The 12,248-nt window shown below is 49.7% G+C and overlaps 1 protein-coding gene across 1 annotated transcript in view; it reads right to left on the bottom strand.

Moving 5' to 3' along the window:
• The window catches only part of DNAH17 (dynein axonemal heavy chain 17), a 97,562-nt gene extending 95,536 nt beyond the window's left edge, over positions 1-2,026 (bottom strand). The window contains exon 1 of the mRNA XM_082213328.1: positions 1,929-2,026. The gene's annotated coding sequence lies outside the window, so the exon portion shown is untranslated. The remainder of the gene's footprint in view (positions 1-1,928) is intronic.
• Positions 2,027-12,248: the final 10,222 nt, after the last annotated feature.

Below are 12,248 nucleotides of genomic sequence, written 5' to 3'. Positions count from 1 at the left end.
AGCAAAGGTCAGGCAGGAGCTGGATCACATCCGTAGCCCTCATCATCTAACACCCCTCACCGTGTGATCCAAATCTCCATATATTTGAATATGGGAGCCAGTAGGCATGGTCCCACCCACTGCCTGTCCATGTGTTGATTATATGGAGATATTTTGCATGTGCAGGGTAAAGTCTTCATCCTAAATGACCATAGCAGTGCCATGCATGTGATGGGAAACATGATTTTAACATTGCTTATGTTCCTGGGGTTCTTAAAATTACAAATAGCAGCCAGAGGCGACCCCCCCCCCCCCGCAAATCCAGATAAGAACTACATATGGAAGAGAGGACTACTTTTCTCCTGTGCTGTTGCCCCAATTAAACCCTGCCCCTCTGATATTTGGTTGGGAGAGAAGGTTGCATTGGTGCCAGTGGAACTTACCTTCTGTGCCAAATAGTAGCTTTTGGGGGGGCGAGGGAGGGCTCACTGAGACCACAGTGCAGAGGGAAGGGGTTAAATTTCCCTTCCTTGAACGCTGCAGTCCTGACCCTGATCACCCATCCCTTTGCAAATACTGTTTGTCATTAAAATGCTCACACGTACATACAATATTAAATCACATACTACGTAAATGTCATATATTGTTTAGCTTTCGGCAGGTGCAGAGTCTGTGCACTTGCCAGTTTGTTAGTGATGTAGATCATATTTTGGAGCACCAAGAAAGGAAGACAATATGCTGACAGGCAGAGATGGTAGACAGGATAGTGTTGAAGATACTTTCTAAAAAGTCCACATCAGAGGGAAACGTAGAGAGCTTGCACTTAACTTTTTTGCCCCACTGTTTCCAATCACAAGTTCGCAGTTAAAAGCTCTGTGCCCAAGTACCCCCCTTTTTTTGTCTTTCTTTCTTTTGCTCTGGAGCTTCCCTCAGGAAAGTCCTCTCTTTATCGCCCAATCAGAATAAATGTCAACTGAGGCTTTCTGTGAGTTGCCATTTGCTCCAACTGAGTTTTAAGGAGTGGGTTTTCACTAGGAAAGGTACAAAGAAAAAGAGAAGGCTTATTTCCTGTTCCAGCACCCAAGTAGCTAGTTAGGCACAGCCAAGGGTTTGGGCATTTTTAACCCTCCCCTTTGAACCTTAGACCCGCTCTTCCCCACTGTATCACAACCTGATTTTAAAATTCCTTTACAGTTTAAGATATGTACACACAATATCTTTCCCCTGCAGGTGGCAAGGCAGCTGCAGGAGGGGATTTTTTTAGTGGGAAAATGGCCTGCAGGGAAACGGTTAAGCTCCTGTTTGTTTGAGGCCATAGTTTTGAGTTCCTCCCTTGTAGCTTTATAAATCACTTAATGTGTCAACACGAACAGAATTTATTAATATTGCAGTTGTTGTATAAGGGATTATTATTATGACCGGACTGTAACGGAAATTAATAAGATTCTGGAACACAGAAAAAAAAAGGAAAATCATCAAACTATCAAATCTAGCACACAGTGGGGGAGGCATTTTATCGAAATCATAGAGTTCGGTATTTGAACTATTGGTATTAATAATTGCATTATAAATTGGTATTGTTATAAGGAGGCTATTATTGGACTGTAATGGAAAACAAATAAAAAAATTACTGTAAAAAAGAAGAAGAAGAAGAAGAAGAAAAAGAAGAAGAGGAGGAGGAGGAGGAGGAGTAGTAGTTTGGATTTGATATCCCGCCTTTCACTCCCCTTCATGAGTCTCAAAGCGGCTAACATTCTCCTTTCCCTTCCTCCCCCACAACACTCTGTGAGGTGAGTGGGGCTGAGAGACTTCAGGGAAGTGTGACTAGCCCAAGGTCACCCAGCAGCTGCATGTGGAGGAGCGGGGAAGCGAGCCCGGTTCACCAGATTACGAGACCACCACTCTTAACCACTACACCACACTGGCTCTAGTATAAAAGATACTACAACCTTTTCTCTGACCAAAGTGTATGCTTTGACCAAACAGGTTCGGTGGCATCCAACTGAAAGTCACTCAACTGTCGAGGAACAATGACTCCCACAAGATTCTTGTGACATCAGCCCTCAACTGCCACACACTGGTAGAACCTGCTTCCATTAAGGTGTCAAAATAGAAAGTTATGGTGCTTGTATGACTACCTCGTTGCGTTGCGTTTTGTACTCACCAAGGCACATCAGGTTTTAGTCATGAGATGGATACAGTCCCTCTGACCCTCACATTAATGTTGCTGCAAAGCAGAAGTGAATCTCCAACTGTCCTTCTCTTGCTCGTCTTAGTTTCAAAACACTGTCTTAGGATGCTATGCCACCTTATCCCTCGCATTTGTTAAAGGTGTCCTAAAAGTAATTCACCCACAAACTGGTATTACATCATTGACAAATAATGTGCTTCTTAGGTTGGATAAAGAAATAAAGTGTTGCTTAGCTTGGATTGAAATGTTTTGATGCATTTTTCATAAAGTAAGTATCAGCATCCCTCAGGAGTCCTGCCCCATGTTGAGGTTCCTGAGCATGTACAGAAAGCTGTCTTGGGACTATTGTGGACTCTTGGCAGGAAAGGGGGTGAGGGGGTTTTCAGAGTGTTCCCGTTGTTTCATTCTTGTGCTTTGGCATGGTTCCCAGAGAGAAAGCAAGTTGCAATGTGGTTCTGAGAAAGGCCTGAGAAGACAATGGGCTCTGTTCTCTACCTTGTTGCAATCTTTTTAGTTACAGCAAACGGAATGTTTCTGATGCTTAGCTGCTGAGAAAATGATTTTGAGAAGCTTTGAGGAGCTTTGAGCCTGCTTTGGTGGGGGGTGACTTCGGGCCTAGGTGAGGTCACCTGTCCTCACCTTCCTTCAGGGTTAAGTACTTAATTTGTCCTGGAGGTCCGTTCTTAACCTGAAACTGTTCTTAACCTGAAGCACCACTTTAGCTAATGGGGCCTCCTGCTGCCGCCGTGCCGCCACGGCGCAATTTCTGTTCTCATCCTGAAGCAAAGTTATTAACCCGAGGTACTATTTCTGGGTTAGCAGAGTCTGTAACCTGAAGCATATGTAACCTGAAGCGTATGTAACCTGAAGCATATGTAACCTGAAGCATATGTGACCCAAGGTACCACTGTATAGCACTGCTCACTTCCTGCCTTTCCGTATCTACAGGTGCCTCAGTTTAGCTAATATTAGGGCTGGCCCTGCTCATCCCACACTGGTGCAAATCTTCAGCCCTTCAGGTGAATGAACGGTGTGTACGAAGCCACAATGAGCAAGCCAGCCAAACTCACACACTAGTCTTCCTCTCAGAAAAAGTTCTGCTATATGCTGATATTATTTAAATGGCCCATGTTTACTAATTTTCCTGAGAAGAGGTGTGTAGTCATCTTAATAATATTAAAAATTATAGAAGGAGAGGGGATTTAACGTCACACTCTTCTACGTGTTCCATCTGCAGAGGCACCACAGCTTGCCAGATGGAACAAGTATGTTTTCCCATAAGAGGTTCACATCATCCCAGATACTTATCTATGTGCAGATTGCAAGGGAGAGGAGCACCCTCCAGCTCTTGCTGCTGTAATCACCCCTGAGCCAGAGGAGGCATGAGAGGCACTCAGAAAAGCAGGCAGTAGAAGGAGTGGACATAAAAATGCTTAAAACAAGCTAGGTGATGGGTTGAGCAAATGGGGGTGTGTGAGATTGGTGAGGATGCAAAGGACGTCTCAGCACAGTGAGGCAAAGTGTTTGTAGAAAGCATGTTGGTAGGACAGAATGGCATGGTAATATAAAATATTAAAAAGCAACAAAGCAAGGGAAGCAAAGTTATCTGTATTGATGGAGAAAATATAATCCCCAGGCTGCCGCTCTGCCGGTGAGTCTTGGGGAGGGCCGCTCCCCCTGCAAGCCCATTCTCCACCTTGGGCCTGGGAGTGGGCCCCAGACTCCACCTCAGCATATAAGGCCCCAAGGAGGCCTCGGGACATCGCTGCTGCCGCTCTGCCGGTGAGTCTTGGGGAGGACCGCTCCCCCTGCAAGCCCATTCTCCACCTTGGGCCTGGGGGCGGGCCCCAGACTCCACCTCAGCATATAAGGCCCCAAGGAGGCCTCGGGACATCGCTGCTGCCGCTCTGCCGGTGAGTCTTGGGGAGGACCGCTCCCCCTGCAAGCCCATTCTCCACCTTGGGCCTGGGAGTGGGCCCCAGACTCCACCTCAGCATATAAGGCCCCAAGGAGGCCTCGGGACATCGCTGCTGCCGCTCTGCCGGTGAGTCTTGGGGAGGACCGCTCCCCCTGCAAGCCCATTCTCCACCTTGGGCCTGGGGGCGGGCCCCAGACTCACCACCATCACAACTCGAAGGACACTGCTGCTGTGGCAGCAAATGTTTAATCGTGTTATATATTTTAAAGTGTTTTAAAAGTGTTTTTATTTTTTACTTTGTTGTACCACCAGAAACGGTGGTTTTTTATCCATGTATTCTTATTTTGTTTTGTTTTATTTTGGGTTGGGGTGGGACGGTTTGTTGAGTGGGGTGGGGATTGGTTTTGCTTTGGTGTAATTGTTTTTTTTTCCCTCCTGTTTGTTTGTTTGTTTGCTTTTATACTTTGTAAATGGAGGCGAGTATGAGGCCTGGGATTCCTACTGTGGAGGGGCGAGGGAGGTATGGCGGTGGGGGCAGATGGCATAGGCGAAGGGGATCGAGATACGGATATGCTCGTACCCCTTCCAATCTGCGCCCCATCCCGAGAGACGAGGGTAGGGTGAGAAAGGATTACTCACCTCCGTCACTGGTGTTGTGCAATGCCAGGTCTATAGGCAACAAAACCGCCACCCTGCGAGATTTCATCATCTCGCAGGGGGTCGACCTGGCTTGTGTGACGGAGACCTGGGTGCGCGGAGGGGTAACTGTTACCTTACGAGAGATGGCGCCCCCGGGTTTCTCCGTCCTCCACCAGTCACGGACTGTGGGCCGGGGGGGAGGGGTGGCATTATTAATCCGGGAAGACTGTTCTTTCAGGGCTCTACCACCGCCATCGATCCCCGGCATTGAATGTGTTGGCCTAGTGTGGGGCTCCGAGGTGAGCTTGGCTGTCTGGCTGGTGTACCGGCCACCTAGCGCACCAGCAGCCACCCTGTCAGGCCTGCTGGAGGCGGTGGCCGGCTGGGCCTTGGAGTTCCCTAACCTATTGGTATTGGGGGACTTCAACATCCATGCCGATGCCACTCCCTCCTCACAGGCTCTGGACCTGGTGTCTTCCATGGCGACACTAGGGCTCTCCCAGTTTGTTTCGGGCCCCACACATCAAGCAGGCCACACGCTGGATCTGATCTTTGGCGTCGGTATAGATGTGATCCTGTCTCCTTCGATGAAGGTGCCATGGTCGGATCACTATGCTCTGAAAGCCAGGATTGATGTTCCACCCCCACCCTGCTTAGGTGGTGAGCCGATTTGGGCTCGCCCGCGGAGGCTGATGGACCCTGATAGATTCCGTCAAGCCTTGCGGGACCTTTCTCCCCCTGGCGACTCATTGACTGAGCTTGTTGAGGGCTGGAATACCCAGCTCCTGGCAGCCATCAATGAGATCGCACCTAAGCGCCCTCTGCGACCCCGCAGAAACCGGGCTCCCTGGTTTACTGAGGAGCTCCGGAAAATGAAGCGGGACCTCAGACGGCTAGAGCGAGTATGGCGGGGTGCCCGTGACGGAGCCTCAAGAACATCTTATAGGGTTTTTATGAAAACCTACGAGATGGCAGTGAAGGCCGCCAAGAAGTCCTACTTCTCGGCCTCCATTGCATCCGCTAGCTCTCGCCCGGCACAATTATTTAGTATAATTCGGTCTTTAACGTCCCTCGAAGGACAGCCAAATTTAAATAACAATTTGACACATAGCTGTGAGGCATTTGCGAGCTTTTTTGCGGAGAAGGTCCTGTCGCTCCGCCATGACCTCCCTGCCAATTTGGATACAATAAAAGAACTGGAGGCCCCTCGACTGTCCTCGGGTCCAGTATTGGACCACTTTGACCGGATATCCCCAGCCGATGTGGACAGACTCCTCCGAGCTGGAAAGCCCACCACTTGTCCTCTCGACCCGTGCCCGTCTTGGCTGATTAGAGCATGTCCAGACGAGGTGCGGGCCCCCCTGGGGGATATCATCAATTTGTCCCTTGGCACCGGGACATTCCCAGGGGAACTGAAGGAGGCAGTGGTGCGTCCGCTCTTAAAGAAAACATCATTAGATCCCTTAGATCTATCCAATTACCGCCCAGTTTCGAATCTTCCATTCCTGGGCAAGGTGATTGAGAGAGCGGTTGCTGAACAGCTTGGTAGGTTTCTGGATGAAACATCGGCTCTGGATCCATTCCAGTCCGGCTTCCGCGCTGGTCATGGGACCGAGACGGCTCTGGTCGCCCTAACAGATGATCTCCGTAGACAGCTGGACCGAGGCGGGTCGGGGCTGCTGATTCTTCTAGATCTGTCAGCAGCTTTCGACATGGTCGATCACGAACTTTTGGACCACCGCCTCGCCGACGTGGGGATCCAGGGCGCAGTCCTTCAATGGCTGCGCTCGTTTCTCTCTGGTCGGGGACAGAGGGTGGCGCTTGGGGGGGAACTGTCATCCCGCCACTCCTTGGTGTGTGGAGTGCCTCAGGGTGCGATTCTCTCCCCGTTGCTTTTTAACATCTTTATGCGCCCCCTCGCCCAGCTTGTCCGGAGTTTTGGGCTGGGCTGCCATCAGTATGCCGATGACACCCAACTCTATCTGTTGATGGATGGCCATCCTGACTCGGCCCCAGACACACTGATCAGATGCTTGGAAGCTGTGGCTGGATGGTTACGTGGGAGCCGGTTGAAGTTAAATCCTTCGAAGACAGAGGTCCTCTGGCTGGGACGGGACGATATGGGATTGAGGGGGCAACTCCCATCTCTTGCGGGGGTGCAATTAGTGCCAGCACCGTCCGTTAAGAGTTTGGGTGTAATCTTCGATACCTCCCTCTCTATGGAGGCGCAGATTGCAGCTATAACAAAGGTGGCATTTTTTCATCTCCGCCAAGCTAAGCAGTTGGCCCCTTACCTCTCTCGCCCTGACCTAACCACTGTGATCCACGCGACGGTCACCTCCAGACTGGATTATTGTAACTCGCTCTACGTGGGGCTGCCCTTGAGACTGACCCAGAAACTCCAGCGGGTGCAGAATGCCGCAGCGAGACTCCTTACGGGGTCTTCGCTGCGGGATCACATTCATCCGGTGCTATACCAGCTGCACTGGCTCCCAGTGGAGTACAGGATCAGGTTTAAGGTGCTGGTTTTAACCTTTAAAGCCCTATACGGCCTAGGACCCTCGTATCTACGGGACCGCCTCTCCTGGTATGCCCCACAGAGGAACTTACGGTCCTCTAATAAAAACATATTGAAGGTCCCAGGCCACAGAGAGGTTAGGCTGGCCTCAACTAGAGCCAGGGCTTTTTCGGCTGCGGCTCCAACCTGGTGGAACGCTCTGTCACAAGAGACAAGGGCCCTGCAGGACTTGACATCTTTCCGCAGGGCCTGCAAGACAGAGCTGTTCCACCAGGCCTTTGGCTAGGGCACAGCCTGACTCCCTCCTTCAGCAATCTTTACAATACTTTAGTTTATGGTTGCCATTAATTTTGATTTTAATTAATTCTTATGATGTTTTTATATTGTTGCACTTTTTTAGTGTTGTTAGCCGCCCTGAGCCCGGCTTCGGCTGGGGAGGGCGGGATATAAATAAAAATTTATTATTATTATTATTATTATCAACGAAAATTCTATCTATCTATCTATCTATCTATCTATCTATCTATCTATCTATCTGCCTGGCCTGAAATGCTGCACTGTTTAAATGTGAATCCTGAATGAGGCCCCCTCCATACAACCCTTTTGTTTATCCAGGTCACTATTCACATCTCCACATTTGATAAAGATAATATGATTCTTGCCAGGTAGGTATTCTTACAGGGTTTTGTTTTTTTAAAAACTTGGTGCCATTTCATTGTGTTTTGAAGTTGTAGGTCAATCAAAGGAGAAAAATCTGAAGTAAGTGGACCTCCTCAGTTATGCAGTTATACGGTTGGGACAGGGAAGGGCAAGGCTTCCAAAAATGTGGAATAATGTGTGGGAGTGGGAAGAGCATTGTCCCAGAACCTTGGGTATTGTGACAGTTTGTTCTGTGGTCTTGTCTTGGGTGGCACCAATAAAGATTGTGTGTGTGTGCGCGCGGTGGCGTAGCGTGGGGGGTGCAGGGGGGCCGGCCGCACCAGGCGCAACTTCGGGGGGGGGCGCTGGCACTCGCAGCTCTCTGCCCCTACTAAAATCCACGGGTTAGGGGGCGCAAATTACTTGCCTTGCCCTGGGTGCTGACAACCCACGCTACACCAGTGTGTGTGTGTGTGTGTGTGTGTGTGTGTGTGTGTGTGTGGTGGGGGAAGGTTTGTTAGGAAGCACTTCTGAAAAACATAGGGTAGCCAATGGTATAATCACCTTACAGTAAGGCCAAATTGCCTAACTAACAACTGAACAAGAATGCTGTTCAAGAAGAGGAAATTAGGGAAAGTTTCAGAAAACAACATTTAATGAAGTTATTTTATGCCCAGCACTTATCCTATTTCAGTCATCATGTCAGATTACAGCTAATTAAACCAAACAAAACAAAACCACAGGAGTCGTGGTTTATTTACAGTAACAACCAATCCATTTACCGTAACATCTCACAGGGTGTAAATGCAATTCTGTATTTTAAATTTGTCATGGCGCCTCATCAGCCAGGTGGAGCTGTTTGGTTCTGTCAAGAACATCTCACACTTCATAATTGAATATTTGTTTATTCTAGTAGATGCAAGACTGGGCTAACCAGCCTGTATCAGGGCTACCTCTGATCAGGGCTGCCAAATCTTACGGGCCAAGCTCTTTTGCCTCCCCTCCCTCAATATTTTTGTGGGCGAGGGGGGGGGAGGCCACCCTCCAGTGTTCCAAAAAATTGAGGAGGGGGAGAAAGCCAAGCATGGAGCTGAGTGTGGAGCAGCTTCAGTGACCAGCTCCCTCTGCTCCACCCCTTTCGCTGTGGCTCCACAGGGCAGCCTCAGGCACTGCCACCTGGAGGATGGAGTGGGAAGGATGTCAGCAGTGGTACGACTCCCAGATAGGGACACATGTGCCACCTTGCCCCCCCCGTTACTGAAGGGGTACAGGGGCCACATGACGTCAATGTACCATGCATGCATGCCCTGCAGTATGTGCATACAGCTGTCACAGAAGTTGGGGGGCCGGCACTCTGATTTGGATTGGGGGGGGATTGGCCCCCACTGTCAGTACGCCTTTGAGCCAATGCCAACGACTGGGCTCAACTTCTTCTGCCCCGACTGGGCCAGCGAACTGGAGAGCACTTCCAGAGACCTTCCACTCCTGGAAAGCAGGTCTAAGTGCACTGGACCCACAACTGTCCATTGTGAGCACCAAACTCAGCAGAGTATGAATAACACGGAAGAAAGCTCTGAAGCATAACTCCTTTATTGTCTAACAGCTACTGCGAACTAAAAACTCAAAGAGGCTACTGGACTGCAAGAGTGTTACTGTTAAGTTGTGGGTGAACATATTAGATGACACAGCGATTCTTCAGACAGCTCTTGTTTATTCACAGGCCAGAACAGAACTGAACTGAAGGGTTCAGCCAACCTGCTTATATAGAGCTCAGCTACAAAGCAACAGTAACAACTTTCTGTAACTATCCAATCACTGAACGTCACTTTAAATTCCTTATTTGCATATGCGGACCTGAGTGAAAACTTTCTACAGTATCCCCCTCCTGGCCCAGGGTGAGAACTTCAGTACATAACAGTTACAATTCTCACTCAGCCATCTAATCACTTACAGAGATAACACTCAGACTCCAACAGAGTCAGGCAGGAGCGGAAGAAGCGAAAAGCAGTTTCTGCCCCCTCGTTTCTGAAAACATTGCCAGGAGATTCTTGCAATGGGAAGGGGTGAAAATATCCACACTCACGGCCCCCCATATTTGGCGCCCGTGGTCTTGGGGGGGAGAAGTGACACAGCCAAGGATTCCTGCCCCCCCCCGCTACTGCTGTTTGTTATTGTCAACACTTTCTTCTGCTGTGGTGCATGCTGGGTAAGGCACAAGCTAGAGGACCTGGAGCAGGAGGGGGAGGAACCACAGAGATGAGACAGTGGCTCAAGGGATAGAGTGGCACCGAAACTGCCTCCTTGGTTAAGAAGAGGAGACACATAAAGTCTCCCCCTCTCAAATGCTGGAGAGGTCGGTTATGGAGAAGGAAATTGTCACCACTTCCCTCTCCCCCCCCAGAAAAAAGGAAATGGAAGGGGAAATTTACCAGAAGATGAATGGGAAGAAGCAGTGTCAAGATACCTATATTTCTTGTATCTCCGTTTATTTTATTTACCGCATTTTTTGCCCTATAGGACGCACCGGCCCATAGGACGCACCTAGATTGGGGGGGGATAAAGGGAAAAAAATTATTCCCCCCCCAGGCGCGGGGCTGGGGAGGCTCGAGCTTTGGCATCGCTCTGGGAGCTTGTGGGGCTGGAGGAGGGGAAAGCGGAGCTTCCCCCTCCCCCAGCCCCCAGAACGGGACCCAGAGCCATGTGGAAGCTGCGTGCAGCTTTGGCATCGCTCTGGGAGCTTGCGGGGCTGGAGGAGAGGAAAGCCCTCCGCCAGCCTTCTCCTGCTGTTCCCCGAGTTTGTGGGGCTGGCGACGGGGAGGAGCAGGCTTCTCCCCCCGCCAGCCTTCTAGCCAAGTCGGGGGACAGTGGGAAAGGCGTGCTGCGTCTCTCCCGCTGTCCCCCGAGTTTGCGGGGCTGGCGATGGGGAGGAGCAGGCTTCTCCCCCCCGCCAGCCTTCTAGCCAAGTCGGGGGACAGTGGGAAAGGCGCGCTGTGCCTCTCCCGCTGTCCTCCGAGTTTGCGGGGCTGGCGACGGGGCTCTCCTGAAGCCTGGAGAGCAAGAGGGGTCGGTGCGCACTGACCCCTCTCGCTCTCTCCAGGCTTCAGCGAAAGCCTGCATTCGCCCCATAGGACGCACACACATTTCCCCTTCATTTTTGGAGGGGAAAAAGTGCATCCTATAGGGCGAAAAATACGGTAAAATGTTCAGATTTTACAATGTTCAAAGCAACTCTCCCACACATAGGAGCCAACTCCTAGAGGCTGAGGTCCCTTTGGCCCTTCCACGGTGGCAGCAGCTGCAGGAGGAGGCCTGGTATCTGCTCTCAGTCTCCTCTTTTCCAGGCTAAACATACCCAACTTCATCAATTATTCCTCATATGGCTTGGTTTCTAGACCCTGATAATCTTGATCACTTTCCTCTGCACACGTTTCAGCTTGTCAGTACAGTGGTACCTCAGGTTAAGTACTTAATTCATTCCGGAGGTCCGTACTTAACCTGAAACTGTTCTTAACCTGAAGCACCACTTTAGCTAATGGGGCCTCCTGCTGCCGCTGCGCCACTGGAGCACGATTTCTGTTCTCATCCTGAAGCAAAGTTCTTAACCTGAAGCACTATTTCTGGGTTAGTGGAGTCTGTAACCTGAAGCGTATGTAACCCGAAGCGTATGTAACCTGAGGTACCACTGTATCCTTCTTAAATTGTGGCACCCAGAATTGGACACAGTCTGGCATGGTCTGACCAAGGCAGAATAGAGTGGTACTATTACTACTTTTGATCGCGATACTATACTTCTGTCGAGTAACACTAGCTTTTTCTGCTGCTGCATCACACTGTTGACTCATGTTAAGCTTGTAGTCTACTAAGACTTCTAGATTCTTTTCACACATACTATTGGCAAGACCGGTACAACTGGTTCTTTCTATATAAATGCAGAACCTTAGATTTGCCCCATTTAAATTCATTTTATTAGTTTCGGCCCAGTTCTCCAATCTGTCATCTTGAATCCCGATTCTGTCTTCTGCAGCATTAGCAACCCTCCTAGTAGGTGCCGTCTGCAAATTTGAACAACAACAAGCCTAGAACAGAACCTTATGCCCCTCCACTTGTCACCCTTTTCCAAGATGGCAAGGAACAATTAGTGAGCACTCTTTGGGTTCGGTCAGTAAACCAGCCCACATTATACCAGCTTCTCCACTGAGATCTGCTGAGCAGATCAAGTAAGTAAAGGGAGACTGGACTACCACCACTTCAGGTAAGGAGGAGCATTTGCTGCTAATTAGTTTCTCAAAACATTTCCCACTCGGTTCTAAAAAGCAAGTTGTGAGTTGTTAACTGGAAAGTGCCATTTTACCATTTCGAAAGCT

This window comes from Podarcis vaucheri, assembly GCF_965113315.1.
Source record: "Podarcis vaucheri genome assembly, chromosome: 2".
Classification (NCBI taxonomy): Eukaryota; Metazoa; Chordata; class Lepidosauria; order Squamata; family Lacertidae; genus Podarcis; species Podarcis vaucheri.
The sequence above is the reverse complement of the archived record's forward strand: the minus strand, read 5'-3'. Positions and strand labels throughout refer to the sequence as shown.